We start from the raw sequence: 5,202 nt of genomic DNA, 5'->3' as shown, positions 1-5,202 counted from the left end.
GGAGAGTTGGCGCCGGCGGGGAAATACCGAAGGCGAAGCTGGGCGCCGGCCCCGCGTTTCGGCAGGACGGGGAGCGCAGAGCTGGACCCGGCGAGGGGACGAGCACAGAGAACAGAAACGCAGGCGTACATTTATATAAGTATATACGCATTTGCGTGCGCGTCTGGGTGTAAACTGAGTACGAACGTGAAAAACTAGTCCAGATGTAGAACTGGTGTATATACACATACATCTTATACGTACACACACATGCTTGTACTAAAATGACTGATGGCTATCTGTATCTATATATGCACATGCACACACGTATATATTGTATTATCCTAAGGAACTAACGTGTCTCCAGTGCGGATTTTTAAATTTAAGAAGGGCCGTGGGCACACGTTGCAGGCAGAGCCCTGGAGGGGCCAGGCAGCGCACCCCTGCCGCTCGGGATACAGTGTCTGCAGGGCGCAGGCTGGAAATCCACCGAGCTGCTGCAGCGGTTCTCCAGTCTTATTTTGCTGCGATATTTTCCCCGATGCGAAGAAGAAGCGGGCATTGTCAAGGCCGGAAAGGTATACTGGCTTGCAAACAGGGTTGTGTTTCTTTGCACTCTCCTTATTCGTGTAGGAGCTTTCAAATATACCGCAGGCTGGACTGCGAGTGTGACAGTCTCTGTGGCAAGCCACTACGGTCACTCCGATAACATCTGCGATGATGAAGGAAACGGAAAACATGAGGCAGAGAAAAAGTAATAAAAGATACAGGAGATATCGATCAGGGCACCAGTCTCCAAAGCTAGCATCATTATTGCTTAATTAGCTTTGGAGAAAGAGGGTCTCTAGATAAAGGACCCAGCAGGATCTTACATATATTTTTTCCTCCTATCCCTCAGCAGCTGTTTATGCGTTTTATAAAGCGAGTTTTAGAGCAAATGCAGCTCTTGTGTGTCCTCCCTCAGCTTTTAACTACTCAGACTGCCCGGTCAGGGTTTGTAGCCTTTTCTGTTTGATCAACGCGTTGGAAACCGCTGTAGTCCAGAGTACCTTTCCTAAGACTAGGCTTACAGTCCGCTAAAAAGCACCGGCGTTTTGCCGATCTTCCATTTATTGATCCGATTACATTTTTTTCGCGCACAAATCATTCGCTTAAAAAAACCCAAAACAAACCTCTCGCCTTATGTCACTTATTTCCCTGCCAAAATGGTTGCATGTTAGGCGGCGATTTATCTGGGCTCTGCTGCCAGACAGGACTTTCCTAGCTCGCTGTAATTAAGAAATTTTGGTGGCGACTCTGCCGAGGCTGGTTTTCCCTTTTCCTCCCCCTCAACCCTTTTTTTTTTTTTAATTTTATTTCTTAGGTGTAGGACTAAGCAGTTTGCTTTTAATTTGTTAGAAACAAGAAGGAAAAGGCATGACTTCTGCATATGGCCTGTTCTTGTAAGTCTGTCCCATTGATCCTCTGGTATTTCTTGAAATTATTACAAAGCACTATGTCAAATAGTTGTATTGTATGCTCTTTTTAAAATTTTACTGGTGGTTTATATTTAAGTAAGAGTACGAGCAGGTGATAAATATTATTCTCTATGAGAATATATCCATGTACAAGGTGTGGCATTGTACAAATAGTTAAACTTGAAATATTGAAATAAATAAACTTGGATGATACAGAGCATATACATGGGTCAATAGAGGTAGAGGTATGTGGGGTAACTGCAGATGCATAAAAGGATGTGAGCTAGGCTTTTCTTTGGCTGCCTTCAGGTTAATAACTAGCTATCTCTCTATCTCCCTACCTATCTAATATCTGATGGTTTTATAGTGCCATGCAGGATCATACTACTTATGAATTTTTCTATATAAAATCAATGTCAATGTGAAGCTGATTACTGGGCTGTTCAAAATCTCTCAGCCTTCTTCCTTTTGAGAGTAAAATCTTCTCATTGGCTGGTTTTGAATTTTTATAAAACAATTTTCACTGTCCGATATGGCGGGGGCGATTTGGGGGGTCACGGAGCTGTCCGGGGCAGGGCAGCAGAGGGAGCGGCGGGCCCCCCGCCAGCGCTGCCGTGCCCGGTACCGAGCCCGGCCCCACGCGTCCCCCGCTCCGTGCAGCAGCGCCGGGTCCTCCCTTCTACTTTATAGTTTTCATTAAAGCAAACAATCAGACCCACAAAAGCACCCCAAGGGCACCCCATCCCTTGCACCTGAGGCGCAGCCCTGGCCGGGCAGTCCCCCCGACGGCTTTCCTCCCCGGCAGCTCCTACACTGCCGGGGGTGCGCGGCCGGGGGTCAGGGGCTGCAGGGTGCCTCTCCTTCCTCCTCCCGCCCGGCTGCCTACCACATCGCTCAACCGCCCGGTGCACGGCTTGAAAAGTCGAGACGCGTTTGAATTTATAGAGTGCGTGATGTCATTGACCCGGGACCAAACGTATCGGGAAGGGGTACCGTTCTCGGATGGATTTGGGGACGCCGAAGCGGCCCGTGTCCTAGGGATGCGACGCATCCTATCCTTGGGCCATCGCTTAGGAGTTCGCAGAAGAACGTAAACCCGCAAGAAAACGGATTTTTGTGAAGAAGCACCGGAGAAATATCATTTGAAGGTCAACCTGTCAGTGCGGGTTAATGAAAAGGACTTGTGCCTAATGGGCCTACTTATACCCTCCGTTACGCTCACACAACCTGGATTTCAGCGTCCAGGGCAGAGGGCGGAATCGGGCCCAGCAGGCCCGAATTAATTGCTGCCACTGGAGGTGGAGGAACCCTGGTTTACGTTACTATTATCGGTAACGAACGCCCACATACTTCAGGCATGATAATCTCGCAGCCTTTGTGTATACAAAAAAAAAAAAAAAAAAAAAAAAGAAAGAGCAGGGGCGAGAAAAACCCAAGACACTGACCATTTTGTAAGTCGCAATGATTGGCGGTAAGCGCGGGACCCTGCGCGTTTTACCACTGCATGTGTAAGCAATTATTCGAGGATTGCTTATATTTGTGACCGAGGATCCAGAGTTGCATTTAGACCCTAGACAGGAATCACAGAAAGAAAAGAAAAACACAACGAACTCCAACCAAGACGCCTTCTTTGTCAGAAGAACAATAATAAAGACCTTACAAAATGCTGCAGTGAACGCACAGTGCGTCTCTATTTATCGGGTTTGTCACACACGTATCCTATACATACCCATGTATAAACACGCACATGTATGTATACAGACAGGCAGACGTTTCTGTCACGTAATGTTGTTTGCATTCCTGGGAAAGAGCATCTCATGCCGCTCTTGAGCTCGGCGCTGATGAAATAGCTCGCGAATCTAATTGCCTTAATTAATAAATATTTTGTCCTCCAGCATCTGAAGTTCAGGCGCTGGAGGAAGCAGAGGTTAGGCTGGCAGCGTTTTGGATTTAGGCTGACAAAAATCAACACTTCTATTGTCATTCTTCATGGAAAGTCTCCATTTAACAAGGCTGAGGTTTAAGCAGCGTTCATAGATCAAAGGCAACCTCGCTTGGCTTAAAAAAAAAAAAAAAAAAAAAAAGATCCCGCGGGAGCAGTGACAATTAACTGCAATTTCGCCCTAACTGCACGCCCCAAAATGTCGGTGTCGTCCTGCCTGTCCCCCCCGCGCCGTGTACCTGCTGCACCGCACCCCGCTCCCGCTTGCCCGGGACCGGCTGAAGCACACGGGCTCGTCTTAAAACTCAGCCGCTGACTCCTGCAAATGTCGGCTGCACACTTGCTAGAAGCATCAGCCGGGACCGCAATTCCTATATGCGTATCTCGGTGTAATTGATCTGGCTGAGTGAGGTCTTTTTGGTAATTTGGATACACCAAGTCTCCAGTTAATGACATATAATCAGCCTTTAGGTCACTTGGTCATTCTCTTATTACAAACCCCTCCTGCTCTCTCTGATCTCCTTTCAAACTAAATTTCACACAAACAAATAAAGCAAGACAGGGACAAGTCCTTAAAATACAAGAGGGAAATATTCGAGAATTGCTCGTGGGGAACTATAAACATTTTTAAAAGAAAAAACGAAAAGATAGGAAAGAACATCTTATCGAGAAAGAGAGCATTGTGTACAAAACACGGGGGGAAAAACGGTCTGGCTTCTGTTAAAAATGACATAAAATTAAAATAAAAATAAGTACAAACAGAAATGGCATAACATAAACAGAAGGCAGGAGGCTTTACTAGAAATGCGCCGCCGTACTGTAATTTGTTCTTACAGATGATACAACCTATCCGTGGATACGCAAAATCTTTATTTGCTTCACTTTAGCAGGAAAAAAAAAACCCCAAATTGTCTTTTCTGTTCAGGAAAGTAACCGAAGAAGCCGGAAAATGGAGAACTGAGTGTCATGTACCTCCTCAGACCTGCAGGGAAACGGAGCCGTGGCCAAAACGTTGGGTGTAAATGCGACAACAAAAATAAATATTTTACATCACGGTGCAGAACATATTTTACTAAGTCAACACTTTGTTTTTCTGCTTTTCATTTTTCTTCCCTCTAAGAAGAGACAATGCTCCCTTTTTATTAGGTATTCCCTAAAAGATTATTTTGATCTCCGTCCAGGTACATATATACATACACACACACATATACCTATACACCTTCAACAGAAACGCTGACGGTGATGTATGTGCAGAAGACGGTGCGGTGGCCGGGGAGAGGAGGGAGCAGACATGCCCTGGGTAAGATCCGAGGGCCCTGCAGGCTGCAGGCGGCTCGTTGCGAAAGCGAGCCCCGTTTTTCGGAACTAAAGCTGATTTATAAAATCGAGAGCGGGGGAATTTCAATATCGTTCAAGTGTCAGCGCTTCGAGGAAGACACCTGAAAGAGGACTGCAACCCACGCTCCCTTACAGGCATTAGCACCTTTCAAAGTATTATCAACACGTGTTTTACCGAAGATCTCATTTGTATTTAATACGGGGTTCAGGCGCTAACTGAGCCCGTAAGCGTACGTGAGGATGCGAGAACGAGTGCCGGGGCAGGCTCACACAGCAAGAGAAAACGGAATACAGTGTGTCACAAGGCCCCAGCGCAGGGCATAGTAATGTGACACATCTTGTTACTTGTTCACTACATTCCCGGTCTTTTCAGCATTTCTAAGGGCCCCCTTTTTTTTTTCCGCCCGGCCTTGAGCTGCTGGGTTGAAGCATTAGCCCGTAGCCACCCGACGATCCGACCCAGTAAATCGAGGGGCGGCGGGGAGG

This window comes from Pygoscelis adeliae, unplaced genomic scaffold, assembly GCF_000699105.1.
Source record: "Pygoscelis adeliae isolate BGI_AS28 unplaced genomic scaffold, ASM69910v1 Scaffold167, whole genome shotgun sequence".
Classification (NCBI taxonomy): Eukaryota; Metazoa; Chordata; class Aves; order Sphenisciformes; family Spheniscidae; genus Pygoscelis; species Pygoscelis adeliae.
Note: the sequence above shows the minus strand (reverse complement) of the source record.